This window comes from Euprymna scolopes, chromosome 37 (assembly GCF_053919585.1).
Source record: "Euprymna scolopes isolate OS-2025 chromosome 37, ASM5391958v1, whole genome shotgun sequence".
Classification (NCBI taxonomy): Eukaryota; Metazoa; Mollusca; class Cephalopoda; order Sepiida; family Sepiolidae; genus Euprymna; species Euprymna scolopes.
The window spans coordinates 16,205,349-16,228,484 of NC_136518.1; the positions used below are offsets into that span (position 1 = coordinate 16,205,349).

A 23,136-nucleotide genomic window follows, 5' to 3' on the forward strand; every position below is an offset into this window, starting at 1 on the left:
TCTAATAGTTTCTTACGCATGACTGCTAGACTTTGAAATTCCCTTCCGGGTTCCTGCTTCCCTGACTGTACTGACATTCAGAAGTTCAAGTGTAATGTAAACAGACATCTTGCTGCTCAACTCCCTATATAGTATCTCTGCAACTTATGTCCCTTATAGCAGCCCCCTACATCAACGTTTGGGGTGAAAATGCAATAAAAATCAATTTTGTTTTGTCCGAATGAAATGAAACTTTGGTCATAACTAGTTTATTATATTCAAAACATCACATCAAAACACTTGGGTCTGTGGCCTTTTTTTCCGTTCTACAGCATATGTTCTAGATGGCCTCCATTTAGCTTTTGTTTTTTTTTGGGGGGGGGTCACCCTGTATATTAGAGAAAAGGAAACAAAGCGGTGTCAGTAACACGCAGACGTGCAAGGGTTAGAGGCTATTTTGCAACCTAAAATACACATCTGCCATTTTCCCCAAATCAGCAGAGTCTATACCATTTCTGAAATGACATTTTATCGGTTGCGATATGCTGCTGGCCTTGTGCATTTCTAGGAGGTTCACCATCCCAGATTTTGACCTCTCTTTTTGAAAAAGGATTAGTTTATTGCTTTTCCTCTGAGGCGCGCCTGTCAAGAAATGCCGACGGGGCTGTCCGGGCATTTATTAGCAGGCCAGAGTACCGATCCTAGTGTCACACTTTCTCGCCGTGGGAAAGAGATAAAACCATCAAAGAATGCGATGCTGACTGTAGTGATCAAAGATCTTTAGTCTACAAAGATCAGCAGCTCTTATCGGTCGGGATGGGGGCTGCGAACACGAGCTTGATAAGCTTGGATTTTCGTATGTAGTTAATTTCTTGTCGCGACAGCAATCGAGATTGTAGGCAACAACAAATAGCGGCCTAAGCCGAAGACCAAATAATACGAATTTTAAAACTTGTTTTTAAGACGCGTCGCGGGATGAGCTTGTTTGAGTGAGTCAACTGGCAAATAGAACAAAAACATACGCCAACGGTAATCAAATTAATTATCATAGAAAAGTACAATCTATTCAATGCAACTTAAAACAAACGTGAAAACTAACAGTAACAATTTAAACGAGAATCAACAAAATAATTACTGAAGTGACAAAAAGAATTAAATACAAAGATAATGAAATATAAAATTAAACGTAAATAGCATTTAAGTTGACATTTCAAAACTTGTTTTGCAAATTTTCAGTTGTTATTAATAAACCGAGTTTGTTTCTCAAACTTTTGTGATTGGCATTTTTTTTTTTTTTTTTTTTACAGAATAAATTTATTTATTCATCCAGGTGGTCGTCTTATAGCTGAAGAGTAAAAATGAAGAGAGAGGGGGTGGAGAGGGAAAGAGAGAACGATAGTATAGAGGAGAGAGAGAGAGAGATTAATCGATCGATTGATAGATAAATAGATAGATAGAAAGAGAGCATAGAGAGTGAATTGTGTTTTTTTTTGGGGGGGGGGTTACACAGTGATCACCACTTATCAAGGCCCGGAAGCCACTCAGGGATAAGGGTTATTGCAAGTACATTACGGTAGTGTGGAGATTTGATGAAGTGTTTACTTAAGGGGGCGGTTCATTAGGAATTTGTTAACGTTGGACTTGAAGACATCCAAGTTGTAGTCCGGTGGGAAGCAGGCAGACGGAACAGAGTTCCACAGGCGTGTAGTTCTAAGAAAGAAGCTTTGTTCATGGAATCCACGTTTTGATTTAGGCACAAATAAAGAGTGGGGGAAATTTTTCACAGTGGATTCAGCTAGACGGGTGTTTTTCGGGAAAGATTGGCGAGGGGGAACCAGAGATTGGAGTTCAGACGAGCACCTGCCATGGAAATAACGATAAAACAAGGATAGGCTCGCAACGTCTCTTCTGTGGGAGAGAGATTGTAGGGTAGAGAAAAGGGCATCCTCCACCAAGCTACGAAGTCTATTTTGTACTCTGTCAAGGCAGGATAGGCTGTTTTTAGCAGCTCCTGCCCAAATATGGCAACAGTATTCCATCCTTGGACGTACTTGGTTTAAGCGCATTAAGTATAAAAGATTCTTTTTTTTTTTACTTCAGTCAGTCAGATGGTTGTCTCGTTGTTGAAGGTTTCAAAAGAGAAAGAGAGAGAGAGAGAAAGAGAGAGAGAGAGAGAGTGTGTGTGTGTGTGTGTGTGTGTGTGTGTGTGTGTGTGCGTGTGTGTGTGTAAGCTATGATTTCAACATTAGAATAAAGAGAATAAAGGATTTATTCGACCAAATGATCGTCTCGTAATTGAAAGGTTAGAAAACATGTAGGAAAAAGAGTAGAAAGAGAATAGAAAGTAGAAAGTAACTTATGATTTGAGCAGAAAAAATAAAGGATTTATAAAATGACACGATTCTCTCGTGGTTCAATGATCAAAAATGAAGATAGTAGATAGATAGATAGATAGATAGATAGATAGATAGATAGATAGATGGATGGATGGATAGATAAAAAAGGGAAGGAGAAAGTAGAAAATAAGTTATGGTTAAAGCACGATAAGAAGATAGGATTTATTAAGCCAGATGATCGTCCCGTATTTAAAGAGTAAAAAACAGTGAGAGAAGAAGAGAGGAAGAGAGTAGAGGGTAAGCTACGGTTTAATACTAGAATAAAGTATTTATCCAGTCAGATGATCGTCTCATAGTTAAAGGGTCAGAGAAAAAGAAAGAGAGAGAGAGAGAGAGAGAGAGAGAGAAAGAATGAAAGAAAGAAAGAAAGAAAAGGAGGGAAAGAGAGAACGATAGTATAGAGTAACTTATGATTTATGCACATAAAGCTTAAAGGATATATTCAATAAGATGATCGTCTAGTTCCTATTTACAATGCCTCCCCACGGGACAGAGTTAGACACCAGGGTCGTTTTTTAATTTTTTGCTAATATATATATATATATATGATTAGCATTACAAGAGATATATCCAGCCGAAATAGCTTTTAAGTACAAAGAGCAAGGAATTGTTAATAAAATATCACCCACTTTACTGCAATCCAACCATATTTAAAAGAGTGGAATATATATACTTACAGCAGATCACTTATTCATAACAATCGCTTCCTTTATTTTATCCTTTAGTTCTCACATTCCATAAGCGATGTTACTGACATAAGGGAAAGAATTACGGTTTTCTGGGTCAAAATCTATCGACGTAACATTTATCGTTGGCTACTTCTTGACATTGAAGTGTTTTTGGCTCCCTTACATCAAGTGGGCCCATGCCTTGTCTAGAGCGATTTTCATAAAAGAAATATTTGATAGAAATAAACTTCATTCTATAACTGATTTGTCCACTAAATTTCAATTATGAATATCAAGCAATCAGCTATAATATAAAAGGCAAAAATCTGTTTAAATGTATGTCTGTATGTTTATATGTCTCGCAAAAATTTTTGACAGAGGCGACGGATTTTCACGAGATTGGTATCATTTTGACGAAAAATAGCGAAAAATTGGCTAAAAACATTAATTTCTTTACCCTTAACTAGGCACTTTTCTACAGGGATGGGTAGCAAAAAATCGTTCCTTTATGACAATTAAGCCATACACGCATACGCAAAAAGTTTTTTCTGGAATTAGTTTAAGTATGAAAAACGACATAATTTCACTCACGTGGTCATAGACCAGTCGGTATAGTAGCAGCGTCGTTATCTTAAGATTGTTTGAGCCGTCATATCAGATGTATTTTTTTTTTCGATTTTTAAAGTTTTAATTTTGAAACAGGGTTATTTATGCCATTTTTCGCTCGTTTTTTTAAATTATTTTTCCATCACGTTCGCTGTTTTTTTAAAAATAATATTTAAACAGGGTTATAACGTTTTCTTATTCTTTATTTTCCATTCGGCTTTGATTGACGCCCCCCATCCCCCATTCACACACCTCCTAACACCCGGGCAACACTGGGTACCCATGTTAGGTAAAATATAATTGTCTTTTTCTTTGTGCATTTCGGTAATTGCCTTTTTATTTGTGCATTTCGGTAAAAGTCGGAACTTGATTCGGCTTTCTTCGTTCATAGTCGAAAATTCTTACGTCACGACCATAACTTTCTGGATACCTATTCCCAAAAAGTATCTTTGAACGAATTAATAATATTAATATTGCTGTTTGGAAATGGAACTGATTACGTGACGACTCTAAGTTGCTGGATATCTATTCCTAAACAGCACCTTATTTTTGAAACAACTGATAATATTACTGTGGCCGTTGAGAAACTGGAATTGCTCATCAGGACTGCAAACTTCTAGATACCTATTCCTATAAAGGACCCTGTTTTCGAAATTATTGTTAACATTACTATTGCCTCTGAGAAAATAGAACTGCTTGCGGCACGACCGCAAATTTCTGGATATCCATACCTAAAAAGCACTTTCTTTTCTCAAACAACTTCTAATACTAGAACTGCCGCTGAGAAAATGCTATTTGTATCCGACATGTAACTACAGATTGACGTTCTTAATTAAGGAGAAACTTTAGATATTTAGTAAATGTAGCGTAAGAAATCGCTTTTTGTGTGTGTGTGTGTGTGTGTGTGTGTGTGTGTGTGTGTGTGTGTGTGTGTGTGTGTGTGTGTGTGTGTGTTTTTCCTCGGTTCAATCGTAGCTTTTCTGTCGGTTATTTGACTGGCAGGCGACTCGGCCGGTTTTTGATTAATTACTTCGGCTGCTTTCTTTAGCAATTACCGTAATTATTCTCTTTAGCTCACCTCACCTTTTTAAATTATGCCAGCAATGGCCGCGAAAGAGATTCAAGACTCGACCGATTACATGAGAATTGGCGGGAAATCGACGTAAAAAAAAAAACAAAAAAAAAACGCGATGTTACAATCTCTCTATCTCTAACTATCCCCCCTCTTTGTTTCTCTATCTCTCTCTCTCTCTCTTCCCATCTCTGACTTTTCTCCTTCTTGTCTCTCCCTCGCACACGCGTACCGTCTTTTTCTATATCTCTTTCTATCTTTGTCTTCTCTCTCTCTCTCTCTCTCTCTCTCTCTCTCTCTCTCTCTCTCTCTCTGTTATTGTTTCGTGTGAATTTCTCCGTCTCCTTCTGTCTAACTTTTCCTCCGCCCTTCCTTCTCTCTCACGCATTGTCTTTTTTCTTCCCCCTTCTCTCTATATGCCCCTCCTTCTCTCTCACCACCCTTCTCTTTTTTTATTTCTCTATCTCTTTGCCTCTCTCTTATCTCCTCACCCCTTCTTTCTGCCTCCTTCTCTTTCACTATATTAATTGTTCTCAGTCTCTCGTTGTCCTTGTCTCTTTCTCTATATTGTTATCACTCTCTCATATTCTCTCTCTATCTCTCTCTGTGTCTTTATCTCTCACTCTCTAGCTTCTCTTGTCATTCTCTACCGTCTTTCTTTCTCTCTCTCTCTATATATATATATATCTCTATCTCTCTCTCTGTTTGCCTTGTCTCTTTGTCTGTAGGTCTCTATCTCGTTGCCTCAATACCTGTCATTTTCTCTTTGCCTACATTTCTCCCTGCTCGTCCCTCCTATCTCTTTCACAGTTTTTCTCTCTCTTTTTCTCTCACTTTCGTTCACTATCTCTCTCAAACTCTGTCTTTGTCTCGCTCTTTATCTCACACACTCTGTCTGTCTGTCTGTCTGTCTGTCTGTCTCTCTCTCTCTCTCTCCCAATCTCTGTTTCTGTCTCACTGTACGCCTATCATTTTCATTCCGCTCTTTGTACATCAAGTACCTCGAGAAAGGAAAAAAAAAAAAAAATTTATTTCACACTCTCCAGTTATACCAGATTATGTAAATAATAAAATCGTGCCTGAGACTAGCGGGATCTGTAAAAATTCCACAGGGGACTCATTCATATGTAATATATTGATGTTGGCATGCTATAGATGTTCAGCATAAATTGAGACGCTCTAATATTATTGTAGCTCTGTTGTTAAAACTGCAAAAGTATTAGAACGAACGTCCGGCAAAGCCCGGTCGTAAAGTACGCTTAAATATGATATTTTAATTCTTGCACATTTCGTATATATTATTATAGAGTTAATGTTCTATCGATTTCAATATATATATATATATATATATATATATATATATGTATACATATATATATATGTATATATATATGTGTGTATATATATATATATATATATATATATATATATATATATATATATCCATATGACTTAGGTTCATCAGCTTGAACCGAAATAAGAAATTATGAAAAATATATATGTATATATTTTTATAACTTGAGTTCCTTCAGCCATAATCGAAACCGAAACCAAAATTATGAAGAATTTTTGGTAAAATTATTTTTGACAATAAATCGAAGTACATAACAATTAAACGACCCGGATGTAAACGTGACACAAAAAATAACACACGCTATCGTATTAATATATAGATGAGTACATTTGATGGGGACACGATACTCTAAAATAGATATGAATGCAAAAACGAATGCATGCATATCCAAGAAACGAAGAAACACTAAAAATACCTTCAGTAATTGAATGGCAATATTTGATGCTACTAAAACGAAACTCCTTTCTTTTAAAAATTACAAAAACCTTCTCAACCACCGATTACTATGACAAATAATACCTTACTCGAGAGGTCATCGTTCAAACTTCTCCGCTTAATATTCGCAGGTAACACGAATTGGAACAAATACATTGAGAACATTGCTAATCCTGCTAGCAAAAAATGGGCTCCCGCTACCATGCTAGAAAATTATTAATATCGGAGAATGTCCTATATCGTTACAAAGCCACCATTCGCTCATGAAGGGAGTATTGTTGCCACATCTTGGCTGGCGCATCTACACGTAGTCTTTCACTCGTAGACAGAGTCTCAATACGAGTCACAAACCTAATAGGTTCTGCACTATCGACCAAGTTCCAAGCTTTGTCCTTACGCCGCAATGTTTTACAAGTACTTTAATAGAATGCGCTCTGATGAACTTACATTATTTGTGTCCCCTCGATGTACATACTTCCGATTAACCCGACAAGTAGCAAGATCCAACTCTTGTATTTTTTAGGCTTTTAGATGCCGGAAAGTCTTCTACTATAATAGTTTCTTGCCCCAGATTGGTAAACATGTTTCCTGCTTCCCTGAATGTACTAATTTGCAGAAGTTTAAATGAGATGCAAACAGAAATCTTGCTGTTCAACTCCCCACAGTCACGTTAGACACGATCCCAAATAATAACCCTTTATGTTCTAAGTGGCCATATACGCCCAGTTTGAGGGGGAAATAAAGTAAAAAAAAAAACCAAACAAACAAAAAACACGAGCATTCTTATGACAGTTTTTTTAACCTTACCAATTCCGTTCTGGTTCATGACAAATTATTAGCGAGCGTTTTCTTTGTGATAGCATCACTAAAAGATTGCCTTACAGTGCCAACGTGATCCCTCTATCTGGTTTATTTTCAGCGATTCCTCCTCTTTTCCTAGTGTTACGAGGGAACATTTCGATAAAATAATAATAAAAATCAACTGTTTGTTTAAAATGTGTGCTAAAGTATTCTAGGCAGTCCTAATAATCAAACCTCAAAAGTTTTTACTTCACGAAATAGCTTAAAAGCCAGAGTATAGTCATAGAAAGTTTTCGGAAGGATCTCGTGAGAGTAGGTCTCGTTTTTGGAACTCCGTCCTGGAGACCATTGACGTAAAACACTCAACCTCCTCATTAAGTGTGGAAGGCCTTTATTGAGTGGTTGAATTTGGTGTTTTATTGAAGAAGTCAACCCCTTTCAGAGAAACGAGACCGACGTAAGGAAGATTGGCCGAGCCGGTCACTATATTTATTTCAAGCTGTGGACGGGAGACTCGGCAACAGGGATTTATTTCTTTGTCCCTTTTCGAACGGGTGAAGAAATAGCAAGAAACCAACCCTTTCAGAGAAAGGGAGGATTATTTCTGGGAATGCAGAAAAAAGGGGCAACCCCTTTCAGAGAGAAGGTTTTCCCACGTAACCCTCAACTTCCTCGTCCCGGAGTTCAACCCGAGTTTCACCAAGCCGTCTTTTCTTTTGTATTTGATAGTAGCAATTCTAACCAACTGTATCTTTTTTTAACAGCCCCTTTTCGTTTGCTTTGTTATTGCTGTAAATATTTGTGAACAAACCTTTTTGTTTGTTTTGTTGTTTAAAATAAAGGAAAAATATCATTTCCCTAAAACCATATTTCATATCGTTCATATTTTTATTGTTTGAACGTAACACTAGATGTATTTTCTTAACCACGGCTGAGGAACTCCGTTTACCCCCTGTATGCTAAACCTCCAGAATATCAGAGGGTTATTGATAGGTGCAACACCTTGCTCAAGGTGACCTGAAACTGCACAAGGCAAGGGAATTAATTTCCCTAATATATTATACGTGCTCATTCACCATGAATACAAACCGTGCCTTGTAGTCACAAATAGTCACCCACCTGGTACTGGCCAGACTCAACGTTACTTTACTTTGGTGATTTGACCGGTATATCAATGTGATAGTGCTGTATGATAATGAATATTATGTTATACTAACCTGAATGCCCGGCGTTGCCCGGGTGTTTGGAGGTGTGTGTTGAGCAAAATAAATAAATAATAAACTAAAATAAAAATGGTAGTAGCCAGGCAGGCTCGAACCCTAGCGCGAAGGCGGAAAAGAAAGTGAAAAAAAAAATCTGACGTCTTACCGCTACTCCATGACGTGACCGGAAGTCTAAAACGTTTAAATTTAACGTAGCCAATCAAAAACAAAAGATGACTTGCAGAAATGGCGTTGCTTTTAAACTTTCCACGAAAGCAAATTAGACACAAATCGTTTTTAATGTGGGGGAAAATCAGCCCCCCCCCCAAAAAAAAATGGGGCACTCTGGCAGTATCCAAATAAATAGTAATTGTGTCACTATGAAGGTTTTCCCCTACATTAACCAAGGAGCAATTACAAAACTGATACTTCCCGGGCGAAGGCCACGCGTTTTATTTATTTGCTTCTTCACGAAGGCAAATTAGAAACAAGATCGTTTTTAATGTAGGGGAAACCAGCTTCCCAAAATGGGGCTCTCTGGCAGTATTCAAATAAATAGTAATTCTCTCAGTATGAAGGGTTTCCCCTATATTGACCAATGACAAATTACAGAACAGATACTACCTGGTAGGAAGGCCAGGTGTTTGCGTTCGAATAGTTTCGCTTTATTTATACGAAAAAAAAAAAAAAACAACAACAACAACAACAAAACAAACGGTCGACACGACAGCACGGTGGGAATTTTGTTTTACTCTTTCAAAAAATAAAAAATAAAATAAAATAAAAAAAAGGTAGGGACGATGTCCGTTTGCGAATCTGAGATATCACGATTTGGGAAGTACGCGAAAACTTCTTGTGGAATCTGACGATGCGAGAAGTCTGATGCAAGAAGCCTTTCGAGGACATACGCAAACGCTCGTGCTCATTTTGCCCTTTATATAATATACTAGCGGGGGGTACCCGGCGTTGCCGGGGTGTTTGGAGGTAAATCAAAACTCCGGGGGGGGGGGTTAAAATAAAAAATGTTTTGGTAGGTGAGTATGAGGACCAAACCCGAACCCTTGAGGCAAATTGTAAAAAAAAAAACATGCGACGTTAACCATTGGGCCACCGTGACATTCAAACGGAAACACGTTTGAATTTATTTAATTATTTAGATTTGACAGGTGCACGTGACTTAATGAAGTCAACTTTGACTGCGGGGTTTTTATTTTCCCAAGATGTGTGTTGGGGGAGGACCAGTTCCCCTTGTCCAATTTGAATAGCAATTGTTTGATATAAGGAAAATATTTCTCCATTGATCAAAGCTGATTGCTTTTGAACATTTCCGGCGATCGCCACCGGAAAAATACCGCCAGAATAAGTGTCGTTTTTATTATAGGAAAAAGCCTAATCCACAAGCGGTGAGCGAAAACTGTTGAATATTTATCTTCCCAAAGTCGAGCAAATTAAATAGACAGACGAGCTCCGTTGTTAACTCGGAGATATTACAATTTATATGTGATATAAAAAGTTTTAAGAAGTTGTAAACCGACCGACCGCTTCTCTGAAAAAAGCCTTTCTTGGACATATACAAAAAGCGAACGTACATACACATATTTTCGCTTTTATATATATAGACTAGCGAGGGTACCCGGCATTGCCCGGGTGTTTTGAGGTGTGTGTTGTTTTGGGTAAATCAAAACTCCGGGGGGTGGAGTTAAAATAAAAATAAAGTTTTGGTAGGTGAGTATGAGGATCGAACCCGAACCCTTGTAGGCGAAGTTGAAAATTAAAGTGTTAAAAAAAAGCGGGCGACGTTAACCATTGGCCCATCGCGAGATACTAACGGAAACACGTTTGAATTTATTTAATTACTTAAATTTGGCAGGTGCACGTTTTAATGACTTAATGAGGTCAACTTTGACTGCGGGATAGTATTTCATTTACTGCGGGAATGCTGTTTTTTTATTTTTATTTTCCCAAGATTTTAATTCCCAATATATTGGTGGGGTCCCTATTGAAATAGCAATTGTTTGATATAAGGAAAATATTTCCACTCCGGCGATAGCCGGAAAATACCGCCAGAATTAGTGTCGCTTTTATTATAGAAAAAAGCCTAATCCACATGCGGCGAGCGACAAATGTTGAATATTTATCTTCCCGGGGTCGAGCAAATGAAATAGACAGGCGAGCTCCGGAGATATTATGATTTATATGTGATATAAAAAGTTTTAAGAAGTTGCGAGGTGACCGTCCGCTTCTCTGAAAAAATGCCTTTCTTGGACATACATAAAAAGCGAACATATATACACACATTTTCGCTTTTATATATATAGATTATTGGTAGGTTCGAATGGAGGAGCTCTTTCCAAATCGACCACTATGAAAAAGAAAAACGTTCTCTTTGAACAAAACAATTTGGAGGTGATCGCAGCAATGGCAAAACTACATAAATTGCACTTCAAAATTATTCCACACCCACCCTATTCTTTTGATCTGGCCCCAGTAACTACTGGCCTTTTGCGGACCTCAAAATCTCCAGGGAAAGAGATTTGGCTACAATGAACAAATGATATCGGAAATAAAGTCTATTGTGATCCCAACCACAAATCGTTCTACAATCAAAGCATCGAAGTGCTGGAACCAGTGTATCACCCTAGAAGAGACTAGGTTGGTGAATTAAGTCAACTGTGCTTGTAGCCAGGCCCGGATCTTATTCAGTTATGTGTTACGTTTTAATCCGGTTTTTCTACTAACTGAACTATTAGTAAAATAATGTTTCCTTTATATGTCTATTATTCTATACCCATAGGAATAGCTGACCACTATTCCGCAATCCGTTCCACAGTGGCGTTTATTCTGCATTTGGTATAGCCTTACATTAACTCTAAACGAATTCCAAGACAAAAGTCGCAAAACATGGCTATGACCGTGTGAGTGCACTGCGCATGTCTCATGAAGCTATATATTTTGTATGTATATTTGCAAAACTGAGTTCACATTAGCGGCGAGGTTTTTTTTTTTTTTTTTCATTAAAAAAAAATTTAATTATCAAGATCAATGGTTTATGGTTATGGATGGCTTAAATAATAAACCGTTTAGATCTATCTTTAACAACAGCAACAACAACAACAACAACAACAACAATAATAATAATAATAATAATAATAATAATAATAATAATAATACACGAAGCTTGTCAGGCAGCGGAAAGGTAACACCAACAATCGTAGGATCTCTGAGAACTACTCCAATAAACTTCGAAAAAAAGAATGGTAGAAATTGGAATGAGATAGAAGGCTTACAAGATACAACAGATAGCAATAATCAAAACAACGGAAATGTTAAGGAAAATCCTAGAATGTGGAAACCAACAAATATAAACTGCTAACACTAACCAGCACCTTGGGTATTGCAATAGAAATCAAACAAAAACGGAATACGACTTTAGGGAAGCAAGAAAACAAAAACTGTAAAATGTTAAGTTAACTAACCCTCTCCTTGCTCGAAAAATAAATGGTGGCTTCTACATCGAATGGCGCCACACCAAAGAAGGGCCGAGGATGGAGAGCACTAACCAAACCTTCACTGGGGATGCTTTTTTACCATCCAAACTCGAGGGAATACTAATAGCTATTGCCACAGAGAAATCAAAAGTAAGCGGCTGTTGCAATAAAGTGAAGTCACTTGTGCTTAGTTATGAAGCGACGTGAAGAGTACTGAAAATCTGGGGAGACTTGTTATCACTCAGACTCCAGGAAACATTACAGATTATTGTCAGTGAATTATAACTAGCGATGGTTTGCATGAGAACTCCTAGTGAGTGAATGATGATAACAATAAAAGACACTGGCCGATATTATCAGAAGTAGGCCGGTAGATGTTAAGATATGAACAATGTACAGAATTGGTTGAACTCTGGCAGACATATTGTTTTTTTTATGCGGTCGATTCTTTTTTTTTTTTTTTTTTTTGAAACAATAGTGAAAACTGCATTCAATATTAATTTGAATCAATTTGCTTCGAGCATTCATGTATAATGAAAATAAAACTTGTCCGAGCCAAATGTTATCGAACTAACATTTCATAATCGAATATTATATTATTCTTGTGGATTGGAAATCATGTTAGTGATTAATAAAAACGTGTACATTCCTAGCTTTCAAATACTGCTTATATATATATATATATATATATATATATATATATATATATATATATATATATATATATATATATATATATACTAGCATTTAAGCCCGGCGTTGCCCGAGTATTTGGAGGCGTATGTTGAGCAAAAAAAAAAAAAAAAGAAAAAAGCGGCCAATTTTTAAAAAAAAACTTTACCCCTATTATGACCCCCTTAAAATTTATTGTTTTCGGCTCAAATCAAATTATTAAGTTAGATCCATGTCCAAGGAACCTATATCTAAAATTTCAAGTGTTTAGACCCAAAATTATCGGAGAAGTTTGGTAGAGACCTCAAAGGTCAAATTGTTGAACTTTGACCCCTTTACAGCGAAATTTCTGGCCGAAAGCCGATCACAAAGATTTTCCCAAATCTCAGTGCCCTGCACATCAAATTTCGAGCCTGTAGACTGAAAATTGACAGAGTTATTGCGTAGGGAAATATACACAGAGACACACACACAGACACGCACACAGACACGTTAACTTTTATGTATAACTAGATTACCCGTGACCCGTTGGGTCAATATGCTATATTATCTATGGAATTTATGTATGAGCGTGACACTTGTGATGTAAAGAAAATAGTTTTTTTTGGCATAACAAAAACATTCCTATGAAAGTATATTAAAATGAAAAATCACGGACAGATCACTCAAACATGAAAAAAACATCCTCCCTATTCATGTAAAGTTACCTGTTTTTCCGAATAATCGCTCAAAAATCGAAAATTAAACATGATTTCCCTACGAATCGAACGCCAACGAAAATCATTTAGCAGCAAAAACGCACATGAACCTACTGATGAGAAATATAAGAATGAAAAACCCATATTGGAATCCTTCAACCAAGTCATAGAAACTTAAAATCTAAAAAAAAAAAATAAATAATTAATAAAACCTGAAGCAAAAAAAAAAACTAAATAAATAAAATAGAATAAAACTAATATTGAAACAGATTAGTAAATGTGTCAACAAATTCACCGTTCTCACACAACTATTTTGTATCTAGAAATGTAAACAAAAAATAAAAAAAGAAGGAAGGATGGAAAAGGGACGGATAGAGAATAGTAGTAGTAGTAGTAGTCTGGACTTTACTACAATTGTGCTTATGCTTGTCAACGGATTAAAGTTGTTTAGTTGTAAGAAAATAGCGACAGTATAGTTATAATAAAGAATAGTTGCAAAACACCCACACTCTTCCGACGTTAAATAATAATTTCGAAATAATAACGTTAATATTTCAGTGCGCAGGTAAAAATCTACAAAAGAAGCGATTTGTGTTTATTTGTTTACGTTGTTATGGGTTAATGTTTATGCGCGCATGCGCAACCGGATATCGTAAACCTGAAAGTGGGTTACATCACTTGCCTTTTGGTCAAGATCAAAGTGTAGTATCTGTTCTTCAGATGCTGCACTTCCATTCCTTGTTCTCTTTCGGTGGAGGAGAAATCCTTCACGACTGAGACAATTTTTATTTTTGTACCTTTTCTCCACTGGTGTCTAACTCTGTCCCGTGGGGAGGCATAGTAAATAGGTATATCACTTGTTACAAGGTCATTTGAGTTTTATAATTATATATATATATATATATATATATATATATATATATATATATATATATATATATTACGCGTCGTACATTAGAACTCTTCAACCTAATATAAATGACATTGCATTTCAAAAAAGCAGTAACGTTCTGAAATGTTTTGCGTAGTCCGTGTTGGACGGACTTCGTACATGGTGTCTACGAACTTGCTGGTTTTAACACTCGAATTTTTAATCGACTTTTATTCTTAATCGACTTTTATTTTAACTCATCACTGACTATATATATTTTAGTTTTCATTTTTAATCCTCATTTTCGCAACCCTGTATTTTTAACACCTGATGATGATTCATGGACGAATCGAAAGCGCTCGTAACAGCAACATGTATGGATCCTTTATTAATATTTTTGATTTCGAAACAAAGAAGACAATACGAAAAATTGAAAAATTAAAAAAAAGAATTATAAGACAAAATATCTCCGTTGTATTTAATAATATTTGCTTGAATGAAAAAATGCTGCCTAAATATACCAATATATATATTACATATATATTATGTTAAAAATATATTGTGTATGTATATATCTGTGTGTGTGTGTGTGTGTGTGTGTGTGTGTGTGTGTGTGTGTGTGTGTGTGTGTGTGTGTACGTACGCGCGTACATGTGTGTTCGTGTATAATTATTCCAGGTTAATATTTTCCAGAAATGAAGCAACCAATGAAGTTTTAACGCGGTTCATACAAGAGCACTCAATACCGAAGTAGGGCAAGACATACTGTTTGTTTGTTTGTTTAACATGAGTATTTATATGTCGCTACACATTCATGAGCATGTTTCGGTCAGGCAGTTACAAGTAATTAGAGACCTCTTCAGGCAATATTGCTTATCGCCCGAAAAGGCTGCTAGTTACTTGTAACTGATTGACCGAAACATATTCATGAATGTGTAGCGATATATAACTGCTTATGTAAAACAAATAAAAAAAACTTTAAAGAATGGAAACGTTAAAATAAAATGAATCTCAGAAAATATTCTACATATATAAATAGGTGATTTATTCCAAAGATTAATTTTTGGCACCTATAATTTAAGTACAATTTCGGCCATATATGTCCCGTTGCTTGCATGCATATGTCGTAATTTAGAGGTTCAATTTTCATAATACTACGCATTAAATTAGGCTCCATTTCGGCAATAACGCGTCGAATATTGTTTTTCAAATGGTGTATTGTGTCTGGTTTATCAGCGTGGACATGGGACTAAAATCTAATGGGGTAAAATCGCACGAACGAGGTGGCCAGTTTACAGGTGTATTTCGTTAAATTATCCGTTCACCAAATGTTTTTCTCATAAATTTAATCGTATCGCACGCTGTTGGGACGTAGCTCTGTCCGGCTGAAACCACATAAACTCAAAATAACCGATAGTTGCTAAATTTGCAATTAAAGAAAATGGACTTGTCAATTTGGAGTTCGGTCGCAGTCTCTAAAAAGGCATCTGCTATTGTTTCTTATCGTTGAGCACTTTCTGTAGATATTTAATAATTATTATAATAAATAATTATATATATATGTGTGTGTATGTGTGTGTACACACACACACACACATACATATATATATAATTATTTGTAATAATAATTATTAAATACCTACAGAAAGTGCTCAACGATAAGAAACGAGTTTTTTTTAAAGAGGCCGACATAATTATTTACTATAATGATTATTAAATACCTACAGACACCTTTCGGGAATCTTCAGTGCAAGGTGTCACGATTAACACCAGTCGATAGATTCGAACCCGGCGACAGAAGTCATCGCTGGCTTCATTAGCAAGGACCTTATCTAGTCGGCTACCTTAACCGCGTGAAATAACGTTGATATTTAAACATTTTATTTTTTTAATGTTTTTTTTTACGCCAGTCAGAGTGATCTAATCATTATATAACGATCTGCGCATAAGAGCTGAAGTGACCGACTTAATTAAACTGAAAGTGCTCAACGATAAAAAACGAGTTTCTTAAAGGGGCTGACATAATTATTTCCTATAATAATTATTAAATACCGATTCCAGGGTAATATCATAATTATATTTCCCAGAGATGAAGTAACCGACAAAGTTTTAACGCGGTTCATACAAGAGTGCTCAATACCGAAGTAGAGCAAGATATACTTTTTGTTTGTTTAACATGAGTGTTTATATGTCGCTACACATTCATGAGCGTGTTTCGGTCAACCAGTTACAAGGCGATATTTCTTATACAAAAATCAAGTCCGCAATCTAGTTTGCATGCTTTATTTTTGTATAGGAAATCATTTAGCGCTCCAGCTGCGTTCCCTACCGTTTGAACATACCCGAGAGATATTAGGTTGGTGCAAAAATAGTGTCGTGGTTGAAAACGACATTATTTTTGCACCAACCTAATATCTCTCGGAAGTTATGAAAGTAAAGTACTTTTGGCTATGACTGGTTTACGCATGTGCAAACGAATAGAAATGTCGGCAAGTTGAACATTTTGCATTTCAACTTGCCGACTTCTGTATGCCTTATTCATCCATCCAAACAAAGATTTTACTCGTTAAAAACCATCCTTGTTGTATGATTACTGTTTCCTGTTAATTTCATTATTGTGTGACGAGTAGCTTAAGAGTTTATCGCTTAAATAATTACACAGAGACTGACACATAGTCATACAGTTTTATTTATATCGATTGAGGGATTTACGGGCCGAACACAAACATTTGGTGGGCAGAGTTTGACATGCGGACTGTTGTTGTGTCACTCTCCATACTTATGATCTTGCATGCATCAAATCTGTTGCCAATGTCACTGGAAAAATGGCGGGATCGTTCTATCGATCCAGTAGATATCTCATTGCTGATGCAATTCTCTAACTATATAAGAGCTAGGTACGTCCAAGGATGGAGAACTGTTGCCACATCTGGGCAAGAGCTGCTAAAAATATCTTATCCTGCATTGACAGATTTACAAAATAGACTTCGTAGCCTAGTGGGGGATGCCCTTTTCCCTTGCCTGCAACCTCTTTCTCACAGAAGAGACGTTGCGAGCCTGTCTCTGCTTTATCGTTATTTTCATGACAAGTGCTCGTCTGAGCTCCAATCTATGGTCCCCCATTCGCCAAACTTTCGCAAGAAACACTCGTCTAGCTGAAAACACTATCAATAATTTACCCTCACTCTTTATCTGTGCCTAAACCTAAACGTAGATTCCATGAACAAAGCCGCTTTTTTAGAACTGCACACCTGTGGAACTCGGTTCCATTTGCCTGCTTTTCGACTGACTATAATATGGTCGGCTTTCAAGTCCAACGTAAACAAACTCTTGATGAGCCGTTCCCCTTAAGTAATCCAATTTACCAAATTTCCACTGCTAACAATTACTATGCCATTCTCCCATTGACCACTGAACACTTATTAACCTTTATCCTCGAGTGGCCTCTGGGCCTTGATAATTGGTGACTCCTTTGTAAAAAAAAAAAATGCAATGCTATCTAGGACAAACCGAGCATAGGCTTGGTCGATTAGATTTGGATGTTGATGATCACCTGATAGCATCTATTGATATATTACCTGTCCCTATTGTGCGAGCGTTTATCACTATCTTCATCTTTCTCTCTCTTCCTGTTTCTATCTGTACATTCTCCACTCCCCCATTCGTAACCATAGCAACTGCTTCCCACTCTTTTTGCTTCATCTCCTCCATCTATGTTTTTTTTTTTTTGTGTGTAATCAGTTTTTATAATACATGCGTCCAGCATCTCTATCAATAACTATCATTGCCCGTACATTGGTTTGTCGATAACAGCAGTTGTGTCGGTCTTTTACGCTTAACTTTGAAGCATTTTCATGTGTCTATCTTCAGAACAGCGCTTCAGTTGGTCTGTCATGCTCTTGATTTTGGAACAGCATACTCCTTGGTCTGTCAATGTTTAAAAAAGCATTTTCGTTTATCTGCCACGATGAAAATTATAATTAGCATTTTGCCGGTCTAAAAACATTAAGTTTTAAATAGTATTTTAGTTGGTCTGTCACGCTAAAATTTGGATTTTACCTTTCTAGATGTGTCCATGTATCTGTATAACGAAGTTTATTTATCACTCTGTTTGTCAGGCTTCAATTTGTGACAACATTTTCGTCATTCTGTCACGCTTTTGGTTGAAGTAACTTCTTATTTTTCTACCTCTGTCTGTCCGTCTATCTATCTATCTCGCAAAACTATGAAATAGTATTTTCGTCTATCTGTCATACCTAAGTTTGAAATCGCATTTCCGTTCATTAACGTGCAGATTGAGTGGACGCATGTTACCATGAACGATACATTGTTTTTTTACACGGGAGTCACCACTTATAAAGACCCGAAGGCAACTTGAGGATAAAGGATAATGTGTCAGCTAGTCAGCAAAGCAATTCTGTAACAATGACTTGTGATGGAAATTGAATAAAATGAGAGGATGGCTCACACAAAAAAAACTTATTTACATCAAACGATCATGTTATAGTCAGCTGGGAAGCAGTCCGATAGTATTGTGTTCCACAGATCGACAGTTCTAGGAAAGAAACTTTGCTCATGGAATTTTTATTTAGTTTTATGCACAAATAGACGATAAGGGAAATTGTTGACAGTTGTTGTAGGTAGACGAGTATTTGTTGCGATTTTTTTTTGAGAGGAGCCATAGATTGAAGCTCAGTCGAACACTCGTAAAACTATTTGATGAAAAGACAGGAGATGCCCATTAGCCTAAGTCATGGACAGAACAAGGCTATAGGTAGGAAGGAAACAGGAAGGGAGTTCCACAAGTCTGCAATTCTTGAAAAGTTACTGGATTGGATGTTGTATTAAAATAAAGTATGAAAACAGCAAATTAATGAAGACCGATAGAATAACGAGTCAAACGAGCTGAAAAGAAGGAATAGATGAGATAATTCTGAAGAACACATGCCATAATAGTATTTGTAGAAAAGACCGAGACTAGCAACATTACGGCTGTGAGAGAGAAAGAGAGTGAGAAAGGGGGGAATGCAGAGAAGAAAAAGCGCGACCAAACAAATTACTGATACGGATTAAAATGTAAAATTTAGTTCGAAATTCGCTCTAGGTTCTCAAAATTCGGTCTAAATTCCCAAAATTCGGTCTAGATTGCCAAAATTCGGTCTAGATTGCCAAAATTCGGTCTAAATTCCCAAAATTCGGTCTAGATTGCCAAAATTCGGTCTAGGTTGCCAAAATTCGGTCTAAATTCACAAAATTCGGTTTAGGTTGCCAAAATTCGGTCTATATTGCCAAAATTCGGTCTAGGTTTCCAAAATTCGGTCTAGGTTGCCAAAATTCGCTCTAGATTGCCAAAATTCGGTCTAGGTTCCAAAATTCGGTATAGATTGCCAAAATTCGGTCTAAATTTCCAAAATTCGGTCTAGTTTCCCAAAATTCAGTTTAGATTCCCAAATTTTGGTCTAAATTTTCAAAATTCAGTATTAGTTCCCAAAATTCGGTCTAAATTCCCAGAATTCAAAAACAAGCACTGTCCGGTGAGTGTGAGGCCTGTTCAGGATCATACGCTCTACTGATGAGTAATGCGCAGTTCTAAGTCGGTGGTAGTTTGTGAAATTTCAACGACACTAAGAATAAAATAACTTATTTACAATTTCTACCCCATCACGGCGTACGGGACGAGAAAAATCTACCTTTGTGGATTAAATAAAATGTTTAGTTCGAAATTACTATAGGTCTAGGCGTTCGGCATAAACACTTCCAAGTCCGAAAGCTGCACCTGCAGAAGTCCGGGAGCTTGATTGTCCGAAACGCTTTAAAAATAACAACCAAAGTGAGATTAGTAGACCAAATAATCCCAACAATATAAAATGTCAAACCTCATCTAAAAACAACCGAAATATTTCTTTTATCCGCTTTATTTGTTTTGACTATTGCCCTTGTCAACGCTGATATTTACATTCATACTATGTATCGGCCAATGTGTTTTCTGGTTAAATCTGCTTTCCGGTTAAATTTAGCATAAATTACCTCAATATTTTAGTCATTACTCCTAGACAACAACGGTTGGTGTTACTAGATATCGGTTTCCTGACCTAAAATGTACCAAACATTGGTGCTGTTTTTCCGTTTCTTTTTGTAAAACTCAATCATGTCCTGCAAAGCCCCAAACAAAATTAACAACTTTCTTCGACAAAACAACTAAATATTCGAAGATATAAAAAAAACTTGAAACATGAAATTATAAAATAACTGGTCCTGGATATGACCGTTAAACTATATCCGATGGTGAGACCCCAGCTTGCGGGCTTTGGGGAGTGTGGCAGCCAGCCTTTAATTGTCATTGCTTTCAGGTCCACTCTGACTCGGTCTGGTAGTAACAGTTAGGGTCTCAACTATGGGTTAAATAAAAACCGACTTAAATAAAAGAAAACAAATATACTCTATTAAAAAACTGTTTTTCAAAATCACTGGATTCGGAATTAAATAACCTGAAAAGGGTTGATATGCCGTAAAACAAAAACAAGCAATCAACCATAAAATAACTGAGATCAGTATTGAGTAATCCGAAACGTGTTCCTAAAACAACCAAACCAAACCAAACACGATAATTAAATATTTAAAGATGTAAAAAACTTGTGGCACAAAAACTTTTATCAAAATGATTCAGCGTTAAATAAACCAGAGAAAGATTGATATGATGTACAAAAAAAACAAAACAAAAAAAACATCGACAACGCTGTGCTATTTGTTAGTTCTGCCATTAGTCGCATGCTCTCATATACTGAATGAATGCGTGAATGTAGGATTGACATGAAATTCTTAAGAATAAACTAAAATGACCGAAAAATGGGCTGAAATGACTTAAATCAACAAAAAGTAAATGACTTAGTTAATGAATTTAAGGGTGAATTGAATGACCTTAAGAATGACTTGAATGCTTAAAAAATAACTGGAGTCCTTCAAAAACAACTTGAATGATCTGGAGAATGACTTGAATGGCTTTGAGACTGAGCGGTTGTAAAGTGGATGATCATTTTACATTAAATTAATACAGAAAAGTGATCCCCACTTTATATCACAATAAGTACAACATGTAGTAAGAACAGATACTACACGTTGATCTTGGCCAAAAGGCCAAGAAAAGGGTATTTATTTGCTCCCCCACCGAGCAAATTAGGCACAAGACCGATTTTTAAACGTGAGGAGCGAAGGGGAAATAGGGACCAACTCCCCGTGGAGCTGGATAGTGACAACTGGTATGGGTATTTATTTGCTTCCCCACCGAGCAAATTAAGCACAAGGTCGATTTTTAAAGTGAGGAGTGAAGGGGAAATGGGGACCAACTCCCCTGGGAGTAGGGGAGCTGGATAGTGACTATTGGTATGAAGGGTTGCGCCTACATTAACCAAGATCTTATATGTGGGGTTTCCCCCACATATGGTCTTTGCTTGCAGTATCTGCCGGAACAGATACTACACTTTGATCTTCATATTTAATTTATTTCGTTTAAAGAAAAAATTACAATTAAAAAGATTCCAATATAAAATTTAAAAATTTAAAAAAGTAAAATCTCCAAAAAGAAAAGCTTTAAAAGCTAAGAACAGCATCTATTAACAACAGATCTTTGATCTCAACCAAAAAGGCCAAGCCCAAAAGTGTTACGGACAGACCGACAGACCGACCGACGGACGACGGAGTGACTTATAGAGTCGCTTGCACGCAACTAAAAATAACGGAATTTATAAACAAAAGGCTTCCTCAAACATTCAAGTTTTAAATTAATTCTTGGGGACGCACGCCTGCTACCTAGAATAATGAACTATTCCATGACATATATCCGTCCCTGATGTCACTTCCGGGTAACGAGGACCGGTTTATCAAGTCAGTCAGAGAGGGACACTCAGAGAGTATGATCGTCACCAACTAGTCGTGCAGATGAGCAAAGATATTGCTCAATTTCCCTTTTTCATGTTTCTTCCGTAATACCTATTTATTTCACTGTTTCTGTGTTATTCTTCGTCAGATATTCAAATACTAACACCAGGTTTCCTTGCTAGTTTTACATTTAAAGGAAAAGAGAAAAAAATACAAAAAAAAATAGCTCTCAATATTAAATTTCGAAGTTATAACCAACGGACAACACCAGATTCCTTGCTAGTTTTACATGTAAAATAAAAATAAAAATAAATATTTCAGGTTGTAATGTTTGACTCTTGGGCAACATGGCGTTTTTTGTCGTTTTTATTTTTTTTTTTGTTTTTTGTTTTTTAACTAAAACATATTTTGAATCTGAGCAAAGTAGGAGATATGATATTCCAAGTTGGAGCTCGTTGTTTCGGGGTAATACCAGGTTTTTTTTATTTGTTTCTTTTTTAGTTCTAAATTTAAAAATCGAGAAAGAAAAATAATTTAGTTCTTTACTTGTTCGGTTTTTGTTTCGTCTTTTTAATCTAACGAACGAAGATTTCATATTTGAATATATGACTCTTGGGCAACACTTTATCTCTCACTAGTTCTATAAAAAGCACAAAAAATAATCACAGAAAATAATAACTATGAGATATCTATTTTAAATTTATCCTTATTGGACAACATTTGGTTATCTTTCTAGTTCAAAGTTGTAAATGAAAAAACGAAGAAATATGAAAACTGAAAATATTCCAATATAAAGTAATCATTCCAGATCTTCCGGCATCAAATCCACTAGAGTCGGGACCATTGTTTAGAGGGATTGTTCTCCTTTGGCTGAAGCATGGTTCTCTGCAGTCAGCAGTCTGGTCAACGGTCTTTGTAAGACCATTTTTGGATGACGATAGCGTCTTTGAGCATGGCCGAGTATCAGACCAACATTTAATAGATATTAAGTTATGTTTAAGCGAACGAAGAAAATGAAG

General features: G+C 36.4%; 1 protein-coding gene and 1 pseudogene across 1 annotated transcript in view; one reads left to right on the forward strand and one right to left on the reverse strand.

The window, feature by feature from the left end:
• The window catches only part of LOC145261103 (protein unc-93 homolog A-like), a 94,933-nt gene that overhangs the window by 65,850 nt on the left and 5,947 nt on the right, over positions 1–23,136 (forward strand). The gene's annotated exons all lie outside the window — the stretch shown is intronic.
• On the reverse strand, positions 21,264–21,389 carry LOC145261331 (U2 spliceosomal RNA; annotated as a pseudogene).